Here is a 12,070-nt window from a genome sequence, read left to right as displayed (position 1 = left end):
ACTGGAAAGTGAATTAAACGGTTAAATGAAGAAAGAAATACAGATAATTCTACTAATTTGGAAATCGTTTTGTCGATTTAGGTTTTTAAGCAGTTTGGTAAGATAACTGCAAAAAAATACTATGAAAATGAGTGCAGCCAAACATCAGACTTAAAGTCTGATACAGAAACCTACTGCAGCTCAGTTGAAATTCAAAATGCAAAGGTGAAGATTTAATTTTGGTCTGTCTTTATCTGTGTCTGACAAGTTTCACATGCTTCATTTGCTTTTCAATTTTTGTTGTAAGCTACAGAATATTCAAGAGATTTTTCTACCGTGAAATGCACCCAGAAGACAAACACATACACACAGACAGACACTTCTTTTTAAAGGAAAAATATAAGACATGAGCAAAAGCTCTCGTCTAGAAGCTAAATTTTAGCTCATCTCCTCAGTCCTCTCTCCTGGTTAGTCTGAGGTTTTCTGCAAAATAATAAAAATAATGGCAATGTCACATGTCTGGTCACATACTCATTCTTCTTTTTCTACTTCCCTCTTTATCTTATGCCTCTCTGTCAGAATTCTTTTTACAACTTCTGATTGTTTTTTAGAAGTTTTACCAGTAGTGTGTTATAAAAAGTCTTGTTAATAGCTTGTTCCCTTTATTAATCCCTACTTTTGCGGGAAAAATCTTTAGCCATGATTTAATTCTTTTTTTATACCAGACATCCCTTGCCCAATCTGCCTGTAACTCCAGATTTTGCAGCTTTCCACATACATTGCTTCATATTTTCCAGTGAAAAAGATCACTTTTTTAGAATCACCATTTTGTGAATGTTTCTCTTCTTACAGAAAATTCTGCAGAAGCTTAATTCTTCCCTACCAAGAGCATCAGTTTAGGTAAGCGAATCCTCAAATATACAATGTTTTCTATTTGGTGCAAGGAATAGTTTTGAGGGAAATAATCAAATAATTCTCAAAACTTACAGAGTAGCTGTAGTTTCATCAAAAGTCATCAACTTTTCAATTAGAGCAAAGCACTGAGTTATATTCTACAATATGTACTCTTCCACTTAAAACTGCTCAGTGTAGCAAGACTCTGAAAAATACCTTCTTGCTAATCGTATCTCATGATTTTATCACATCCTTGCCAAGAGTAAAACTTTCACTTTTGTGCATCATAATAAGTGGACTTGAATTCTTCTTCCTAATTTAGGAAGACTATTTATTCAGTAGCTATATTTTTTTGGCGCTGTATTGGGATACAGGTGCAGTTCCTTTCTAGATTTCACATTGTCTGGAATGTTCCACGTTGTGATCCAAAATACACTTTATGTTCTACAAATGAGAGGAAGAGTTTAGAGGCCTGGATTCTTTTAGAAAAGTACTTTTTTTTTTCTTGGAAAAAAGTCAGTGTTTTACCTATTTTATTGACACTTTCATGATGAATGGGGTACTCTTCCCCATGTCCTACAGTTTTTCTCTTTCTGTAAAAATGATACATGAAAAAGATACACAAACTTCTGAAAATTTCAGAAAATATTAAGAGAAGAAAGATCACGGGTATTCCATAAGGCCTTTCAACAATTTGTAGGATCTATCTTCAAGTTGTTAGCAAATTTTAAATTTTACAAAAGTTTTGCATCTGGGGTGCCTGGGTGGCTCAGTGGGTGAAAGCCTCTGCCTTTGGCTCAGGTCATGATCCCAGGGTCCTGGGATCAAGCCCCACATGGGGCTCTCTGCTCGGCAGGGAGCCTGCTTTCTCCTCTCTCTCTGCCTGCCTCTCTGCCTACTTGTGATCGCTGTCTTTCAAATAAATAAATAAAATCTTTTTTAAAAAGTTTTGCATCTGCTTTTTTTTTGCATCTGCTTTTTAAAGAATGTATTTCTCATCCTCCATTTTTGACTTCCTGCGTTGGAAAGCCAGTTTTGTTAATTACCATTGCTCCTCAAAAACAGCCAAGAATTTGATGATGTGAACTTGGGTGGGGGAGGGAGAATTCAGAAGTAAAAATATCTGCTGGGATATAATAGAGGGAAGAGGGTCAAAAGAAGTTAGCATAAAAACAATTTGTGCCTTAAATATGTAATACAAAGCTTAAATTGCTTTGAATTTTTGCAGATTATTGAAGTTACTTAAATAAATTTCACCCGACTAGTCCTCTAAATCCTTTCCAGGATTTTTTTTTGTCTGAAAGGTTAATTATGGGCTTGCAAGTGTTAAGAAAAGTATCAGGGTATAATAAATGTTCACTGGTATCTGTATTTTAGGTTTAGATTATGAGTTATAAGTCTTAAATATTCTCTACCTTTTTAATTTGAATAAAACCATGGCAAACACTTTTCCTCAAAATACAATAATAAACTAACAGTAATCAAGACCTCAGATATTATAAAAATATTATCTTTTATCATATGATGCATCTAGGGTCCCCAAGCTATTGTGTCTCAATATTTAATTAATCATTTCTGAAGACAAACACTTCCTTTTTTTCAAAATTAAACAAGCACATGAGGTCTTATTTAAGATTTAATTGGTGACATATTACAGGATCTCAGGTTTGTTATTTTTTTCTAAGCAGTATTCATATTGGATGGGTGCTGGGCTAATATGTTTATGACTTCCTTTGCCACCTATGTTTTTGTTTGGTGGTGTTTTTGACAATCAGTCCCCTGCCTGATGGCCCAGGTGACTCCAACTTAGATGTTTTCTTCACAATTTTCAATTACATTTATTAAAATGACAACACATGTCACCCTTCACTGTTTTTTTTCCACTAAACATTAGCTAATTCTTTAGACAGGGAATTTTTTTGCATGGATCTAGAAAAAGAGAGAAAGGGATATCTGTTGCCAAACATAATGGAATAAATTATAATCATATTTTTGTAAGCAACTTGTAGATATGTGCTGCTAATTTTCCTAATTAATGTTACTTGATTTCTCCAGCAATTCACTTCAGAAATTACACTCTCTCCCACAATACAAAAAAGTAATGTCACAAAGGTGAATTCTAAGATACATATTGACAATAAAGGGCCGTAAGCACACAGTGGGCAAAAGTCCTAGCAAACTTGAAAAATATTTAACTGAACAATAATGGAGCAATGCCAAATGCTAAAAGTCACCAAAGATAATTTTAATTGTTGTAGATATAATGGTGCTCAATGACAGCTGTTTTGGAACAAAAAGGTTATTTCCTGCAAATTTCAGTAAGTTTTCTCCTAAAATAAACTCTCATTGATTGTTAAAATTACCAATTGTCCTTAATGGCAAATGGACACCAATGTTGGCTAATAACTTTGAGTATGGAGTCATTCCTACATGTTGATTTGTAAACACTATCTGGAGGAAAAATTAAAAAGACATAATGTAGCCCAGTGTTATTTCTCCCTATGGAGATATTACAGGGCTCTTATGTAAGAGAAGTAGTTGAAAAAAAATATCTCAAGCAAAAAGTACTTACGAACTGAATGTTGCAACTTTCCCAGTAAGCACAGCTTCCTCTCTCCTTTCCCCTCTTTTTTTTTTTTTTTTTTTTTTGGAAATGACAAGAATAAGCTTTTTAAGACCTAAATTTTGCTAAATTAAAAGTAAAAAATCTTAGTTATTTAACAAAAGATACACAACTTATTAGCAAATAAAAATGTATTTTGTGTGTTGGCCTAATAGCACTAGAATAAACTACTTTAGATGTTGTGTTTATTTGTACATTTAAGTCTATTTTTAACTTTATTTTGACCCAAGGTTATAATTTTATACATTATGCATAATGGTATAATGTTATTTCTTGGCCTTACAAATTTTTAAAATCTGAAAACTACTTGAGAAAAAGTAATGAGGGGAAATATAAAGATAAAGAGGGAAAGATTCTTTTCCTTGAATCCAGAGACATGGTCATTTAGCTCATTTACTATGAATTCATTATATTGCATCAACTTTTCTAATTAGGAAAAATAGTATGTATTCATTATTTTTAAAACTGAAAAGTTCAGAAGAAGGTAAAGAATCACCTTGAATACATCTTACCACCCAGAGATAACCGCTGTTAAAAAAGTAAACTTACTTTTTCCTCTGCATTTTTCTATGCATGTGTACATACAGATATATTTCTAAACAAGATGTAGAGAGCCTCTTTGATTCTTTCTGTTTGTTTGGTTTGGTTTGTTATTTTTTTTTTAAGAGAGGGAGGGGTGGGGGGGCACAGGAGGAGGGGGAGAGAGAGTCTTAAGCAGGCTCCACTCTAAGCCCAGCTCAGAGCCTGATATGGGGATCCATCTCACGACCTTGAGATCATGACCTAAGCAAAACCAAGAGTTGGACACTTAACCCACTGAGCCACCCAGGTGCTCCACATCTTGTCTTGTTTGTTTGTTTTTCCACATCTTGGGTTTTTTTTTTAAGATTTTAGTTAGCCGTTTAACAATGATGAGAAAAGAACTGAATTTTTTTTAAAAATCCCATTGCCCTTAGAATTACCATTATCCTAGATATTTAAGATTTTTATTTCATTCTATTTCTGTCTATGGGATCCAAAGCATTCCAAAGCATATATATTCTTGTGAGGCAGTATTCCAGTATTTACTCCTTAAGTCTTCCTTTTAAAAACACTTGATTTTTAGCAAAATATTTATGGCATCATGTCATCATGTCAAAATGATGCATTAAACCTATGTTTTTAAAAGATTAAAAAGGTAAAGAGAATATCTATATGAAGCTTAGCCCTCTCTAACAAGAAATTAAACATGGAAGTAATTTAATATAGTCACTAGTGTTTGCCAATCAAAAGTTTTAGAAATTAATTGTTTTGTTTCACTCTCTTTTGTAAGATACACTTAAAAAGTATTTGGTAGTAATACAAACTGACTATCAAAAGAATAGATCTGTGTGTTCTGACATGAAAAGAACTTATTAAGTGAAAATTTCATGGAGCAATGCATTTTAAATAATTTATGCCAAACAGCTGTGAAAGAGCCTGTACTAAACTACATAAGTCCTTCCACACTTATGAAAATGCATAGAGAAGAAATTAGTGAGAAACGCCTCAATCCGGGAAGGGAAGTGGAAGTGAGGAGGTAGTAAGGGGGAACTCTTAATAATACATTCTAGATATTTCTGTATTCCTTTAAAACAATAAATTCTTGCAACAAAAATAAATTCTTACTGGTATAATCATTTTTAAATGGAAGAAATTATGGTGATTCAACACCGGATTACCATTTATATTGGCCACTTACTTCTCTGAATTCTAGTAATTTCTGTAATCTCTTCTAAGAAAGTTGAGAGCTTCTAAAGAAGCTACAGGCATGGTACTTTGCATTTTCCCACAGAACCCTAGCATTAGGGCCTTCATACAAGTCCTAGTATGTCTGTCTTCAATGTATAAAATTATGAACTAGGGTATGAGTTAGATGTCACTCCATTACCACTCCACCATCTTTTGGAGAGGAATGTACAAAGAGCTCTGGTTATGAATTTCATCATAAGTCCTTTATAACCAAGAAACATTGGATTGTATTGTCCTTTCTAGTATAGTTACTAGAAGCTCAGTTTAAGTCAAGTTTAACCACATTTGCATATATTTTTAAAAAGGCAAGACCAGGGAGAACTGAAAGTAATCATTTCTAGTAACCAACTAGGATCAGCTAAGAGCTCATCAATGGGCACCATATATTGTGCCACAAAAGAACTCTGGGCATATACTACATCTTCTTTATCCATTCATCTGTTGATGGACATCTGGGCTTTTTCCATAGTTTGGCTATTGTGGACATCATTGCTATAAATACTGGGGTGCATGTGCCCCTTTAGATTACTGTGTTTGCATTCTTTGGGTAAATACCTAATAGTGCAATCGCTGGGTCATAGTGTAGTTCTATTTTTAACTTTTTGAGGCACCTCCATACTGTTTTCCAGAGTAGCTGCACCAGCTTGCATTCCCACCAACAGTGTAAGAGGGTTCCCCTTCCTCTGCATCCTCACCAACATTTGTTGTTTCCTGACTTGTTAATTTTAGTCATTCTGATTGGCATGAGGTGGTATCTCATTGTGGTTTTGATTTGTATCTCCCTGATGCCGAGTGCTGTTGAGCAAACCTCTTTCTTCTTAAAACCAAAAATAAACCCCTACAACCCACCTTGTTTAGTCCCAGTGTCCCCTTTGTAAAATCTGCCCTCCTTATTTCACTCTAAAGAGGCATCTACATACATTATCTGTACTTTCTTGCCACAACTGGTAACCAGAAAAGGCTAAGAGACTGGACTCAGAAGTAGTTAAGAGCTGAGTTATCTTTGATCTGCTGCATACTGGTTGTGTGGCTGCTCAGGGCCTCTGTCTGTCTCAACTTCCTCATCTGTAGTATGAGGTTGATAATAATAAGACTACCTTCCCTCAGAAGACTATAGTGAAGAATAAAAAGCATGACATTTACAGTGCTTGGCACATAGCAGGTGCTCAATAAATGTTCCCAACTGATACAGCTTCTGCCTTGATGTCACCAGTCACCAGGCCTGCCTTAACTGACCTCTCTGTGACATCTGAGAGTATTGTGTCTTTCTTCTGTTGACCATCATTATATCAAGCTGTTGTTCTCATTTTCCTTTTTTCTATTTCTTGGGCTGTTCCTTCTCAGATTCCACCTATCCTTTAAAAGCTCACCCTCTCCAGAGATTTCTCCTCAGCCTCCTTACCTTCTTGCTGTCCCTGACAATCTCATTCACATCAGTGAGTTTGGTTGCTAGGTGAACAATGACAACTCCACATTTTATTTTCATCCCAGACTCCTTTCCAAAGTTATAGATCGCCAATCATCTACAGACACCTTGCCTCACAAACCTACAGACACCTTGCCTCACAAACACCTAAAACTCAACATGTCTCAAACTGAGCCCATTAATTGCTCAAGTCAGAAACCCGAGCATTAGCTTAGACTTAGGGTCTCGAGTGAGAATGTTTTTTGGTTTTTTTTGTTTTTGTGCTTTTTAAAAGCCTTGGATCCTACCTCCTAAATATAAATATATCCTAAATATGTACTCATCCTTCAAGATTAAGGTCAGGTACTACAACTTTGGGAAGCCTTCCCATTAACCCCTCCCCCCCACACCCTTCCAACCTGAGTTAGATTTCTCCCCCTTTCCAGTACCCCATGGCACCATGGAACAACCCTTTCAAGCACTTACCATACACCACACTTACCAAGGTATTCTAGCTTTTTTTTTTTTTTTTCCCTTAACTTATCTGCCTCTGGCCCTTCTACAGGAATGTGAACTCCCTAAAAGCAGGGTTTTTGCCCTTTGCCTAACACAGTGAGTGACAAAAAGGATGTGCAGTAAGGATTGGAAATTCAACTTCTATTAGCCCACTGTGGAGCTTGATTCCACTGCTCTTGTAGTAGTACTACTAATAGTCTGGAATTTAGCAACATGACGGAGGGAAGCTCCGTCTACAATCTACAAAAAGGTAAATCTGGCCCTAGATAAGGAAGAGTTAACTATACGCTAGAGTTCAAGGGAGTCTTGCCAAGCCAATAAATTACTTGGTGTTTACTGAATACCAACTGTTTTCCCCACATACTGAATATGTTTACTATTTCCATGGCTCACATTTCTTACTAACAGTAATTGGAATTAAACTTTTTTTTTTTTTCCGTGAGAAGGAAGAGATTCTTTTGGTAAGATATCATCTTAAATAATGGCCCTTAAATACTTGAAAAGGCAGTTCTTCCCTCTCTTTACTGGGCCTTATATTTTGAATTCTAAAAAAATTTTTCAGTTGTGCACAAGAAGTACTCCCAAGTCAGGGAAGGAGAAAAGGAATCAAGATTGGGAACAGGAAGAGAATTTGGCATTATTTGAAATCTTCCATTTTTTTGTAAGAAAAAACAATGTTCATGAAGAATTTGAGTAGTTAAGAATAAAACTTAAAATATCACCTAGGAGGCGCTCTCTCTCTCTCTCTCTCTCTCTCTTCCTTTTCTTTTCTTTCCTTCTTTTATGGAGAGAGAGAAAGTGTTGGGGAGGGGCAGAGGGAGAGAGAGAATCTCAAGCAGGCTCCACACCCAGCATGGAGCCTGATGCCAGTTCGATCTCATGTACCCTGAGATCATGACCTGAGCTGAAATCAAGAGTCAGCCAGCTGCCCCAAAATATCATCTAGGATGCTTCTTAAGTCAAAAATTCATGAGTTCAACCATGTGGCTCTGATTAGTCTAGGAATCCTGGATTCCACCTTTCTAGGATTAGAAACAAGCACATAAACAAAATGAAAAACAAAACACTAAGTGTTTAATATACAGCCAGATTTGAGAACCACTGATTATTGATTTATATATAGAAATTTTTTTGAGTAATACTGAAATGTAACAGTAAATACTTCTTTTATAAACAAATAAACAATCAAGAAAAGTAGCCCCCCCCCAAAAAAAAAATCACTGATGAAAATTTGCAGCTTAAACCACCACAAATACTTAGCATCAAAACGATTGTTAACTTGCCAGAATTCTGGAACTTTTCTTAGTTAGAAGTAGTCACTAATTATAGCACATTGTTTATATTAGATAATTTCCCTTTTTTCTCTGAAAATGGAAATAAGGACCTATTAAATCTATGGCTATTAGCCAGTATCTAATTTTTAGCTATCATTAAATAGACAAAATTGCACTTGATCCATTGATTCATTTACAAATATTTGTTGAGTACCTACTAGACACTAGGCACATAAACATTTTTTATGTAAAGTATCATGATTTGGGGATTCTTCCTGTTTGGAAAAGAGTGTTATTTTCAATAGTAATTCAATAAATGTGCATTGACTCGCTGATTAAATTTAGTGCCAAAAATACTATTATTTGAGCTCTTTTGAAATCTACAAGAATGCTGTCAGAAAGTTGCATTGTTAGAACAAGTAAGTATTGGGAAATACCCTTGGTAGTGGTGATACTTTAGTGATATAAAATACAAAAACTATTGGAGGATCATAATATAAAGTTGAACAGTACACTGAATCTTTTTTAAACCAAAAAAAAAAAAAATCTAAAGGGACTGTATTACACACATTTAAACTAGAAATGTGCTTTTTGAGATTAATCACATAATTTTCAACCCAACTTGTGAAGAGAGGGCCAAAGGATGATCCGTTCTGGAAAATAATCCATTATAGTAAATCCATTATAATATTACAGTGAAATGAAGTGTTTGACTTTTAAGCCAAGGTAGTAGACTAAGTACATATATTTACCAACCATAAAACCCATTAAAATGGTGAAGGCCACTGCTAGTTCCTAAAGCACTTTTGTGTGGATTAGAAAAAGTCCCTCACATTTGGGGCCAGTGTTTGGCTCAATCAGTTAGGCATCTGACTCTTGATTTTGGCTCAGGTCATGATCTCGGGGGTGGTGAGATTGAGCCTGACAACAGGTTCCGTGCAGGGCCTATGGCCTGCTTAAGATTCTTTCTCCCTCACCCTCTGCCACCCTCTGCCACCCCCTGCTAAAAAAAAAAAAAAAAAAAAGTCACCCCTTCTTCCAGGTAGAATGAGTGTATGGCTAAGATTTTAGACTCTTTTGTCCCCTAGGCTGGCCTCTCTGGGCACAATTATAACAACCTGCTGAACCCCAAGAGGAACAGTGACATTACAAGGCAAGAGGGTGAAGAAGGGAAAAGTAAAAATATGCTAACTCTTATTCAGTAAAGGAAGGATATAAATATTTTTTCTCAACATTTTAAAAATGGAAATTTAATTCACATATCATGAAATTGAGACTTTTAAATGAACAATTCAGTGGATTTTAGTATATTTAACAAAGGCATCCAACCATCATCATTGTCTAATTCCAGAATATTTCATCAACCCCCCCCAAAAGAAACTATACCCATTTACAATCTTTTTTATGTTCAGTAGCCAACATATAAACATATCATTTGTTTTTGATGTAGTGTTCAATGACACATTAGTTGCATATAACCCTCAGTGCTTTATTTTCTCCTCTCCCATCCAATCTACTTTATGTCGCTATGGATTTGACTATTCTGAACATTTCATATAAATGGTGTTCAACGATATAAGGTCTTTTATGACTGACTTCTTTCACCTGGCATAATTTTCTTGAGGCTCATATATTTCATAGCATGCAGTAGCCCCTCATTCATTTGTACTGCTGAATAATGTATATACACATCACCTCTGTTTACCCATTCATTAGTTGCTGGACATCTGGATGGTTTCCACATTTTTGTTTCCTACAACCAACACTGTTATGAGCATTGGCATTCAAGTGGCTTGACTTTTTACAAAGAGCTTATATGACTTCTGTAATTTTTAAAGTGATTAGAAAGAAAAAAAAAGAAGTCCTTATTTACATAAAAGTTCAAGGCTGTGATTTATTTTTCTTTTCTATTTTGTTTTTGTTGTTCCACTTGGATGTTGTTCCACTTGTGTGGTCATATTGACTTTGCCCATATGTTGTGATTGTTACTGATCTTATGGTTATAAATGTTTGTTTTGTTTCCTATGACATTATATGCATTAAGTATGTAATAGAATATATTAAAATGTGTTTTTGAATGTCTAGAGATACTATAGGATTATACTGAATTACTGAAGTTTTACTGAAAGAATCAATGGATAATTATAGGACATTTAAAACAGAAAAATAGTTTGGGGAGGAAAAAATATCCATATATCCATGTTATGGTGGTAAGAAGAGAGACTGCAAAGATATTAATGGCAACAAAGTATCACTCTTCAGTAAGTACAGGGTTCCCCTTAACTCCCTCCCCCACCTCCTCCCAAGAGTGTATAGCAGTTTCTAAACATAAATAGTTGACCCTTGAACTGTATAATTTTTTTATAAATACAGTACAGTAACTGTAAATATATTTTCTTATGATTTTCTTAGTAACATTTTCTATCCCTAGCTTATTTTATTGTAAGAATACAGTGTATAATACATATAACATACCAAATATTTGTTCATGAACTATGATGTGATCAGTAAGGTTTGGGGAATTACTGTTACAAGCAGATTTTCAATTGCATGGGAGACCCTTAACCTCCACATTGTTAAAAGGTCAATGGTACATGCAATTCATGACCAACCAGTTACTCAAACATTTAAATTGCAGTAGAAATGCAAAACAGAAGGAAAGTCTATCCTGTACCAGACCGTCACCCCGAGACAGGTGTCAGTCCCAAATGTCATGTCCTAGATGTATGAAAAAAATGCCCCTTTAGGTGTCAGGTGCTTGAGAAATAGGCAATGCAGGTACTGGAAAACCTCATCTAGGCAAGGGGAAAAGGGAAATTCTATTACTGAAAAATCGCAGTGGGAAGAGAATATCTAAAATAACTCTCATAGGAAGCACAGCTCTGAAGCTCCAGGGTCAAACTTCCCCATCAGTCCTCAGACTCTGCTCAAAACAGAAATTGTGTATCATCAGTAGCTGTTCCCAGTGTCAAAAGCAACGCTGCCCCATGGGTTCAAAAGTTCAAAACAAAATTATGTTTACAAAAACCAAAAAAAAACCTTAGGTAACCAGTGACTACCTAAGTAAGGTTAAAATGAGTACAGAGCTTGGGGATTTACATACTAATCAATTTTGTAGGACTTAAGTAATGAAAATACAACTTCTAAAGGTAATTGAGTCTATCATACCATTGCTATTACAATAACAAAAATTTATTGAGCCCTTACCACTTGTCATGTAAGGCAAACTATGAGCTAGGGCTACAATAGTGAATAGAAAACCCCTTACTTAAGGGGTAAATGGGAAATCTCTGTATCTTAATGTTAATTTTGCTGTGAATCTAAAGCTGCTCTAAATAATAAAATTTTACAAAAATCCCTACCTTCATGGTGTTTACATTCTACTGTAGGGAGACAAACAATGAACAAAAGTTTAAGAACATAATTTCAGGTGGTATGAAAAAAAAGAAAACTGCTAGGAGAATAAAGAATAACAATGATGGAAGACCTCTTGAGGTGACATTTGAATTATTTACTGAATAATAGGTATGAGTTTGTAAATTAAACAGCCAGCAATCAATCATTCAACAGACATTAATTGCCCACTTACTTGATTTCAGGCATTTAGTG

The 12,070-nt window shown here is 35.1% G+C and overlaps 1 protein-coding gene across 2 annotated transcripts in view; it reads left to right on the top strand.

The window, feature by feature from the left end:
* Window positions 1-809: 809 nt before the first annotated feature.
* The window catches only part of PPARG (peroxisome proliferator activated receptor gamma), a 148,108-nt gene continuing 136,847 nt past the window's right edge, over window positions 810-12,070 (top strand). The window contains exon 1 of one of the 2 annotated variants that reach the window (XM_044252973.1): window positions 810-879. The gene's annotated coding sequence lies outside the window, so the exon portion shown is untranslated. The remainder of the gene's footprint in view (window positions 880-12,070) is intronic. The other variant, XM_044252975.1, reaches the window with a different exon arrangement.

Source organism: Neovison vison, chromosome 6 (genome assembly GCF_020171115.1).
Source record: "Neovison vison isolate M4711 chromosome 6, ASM_NN_V1, whole genome shotgun sequence".
Taxonomy (NCBI): domain Eukaryota; kingdom Metazoa; phylum Chordata; class Mammalia; order Carnivora; family Mustelidae; genus Neogale; species Neogale vison.
Note: the sequence above shows the minus strand (reverse complement) of the source record. Positions and strands in the feature narration are given on the sequence as shown.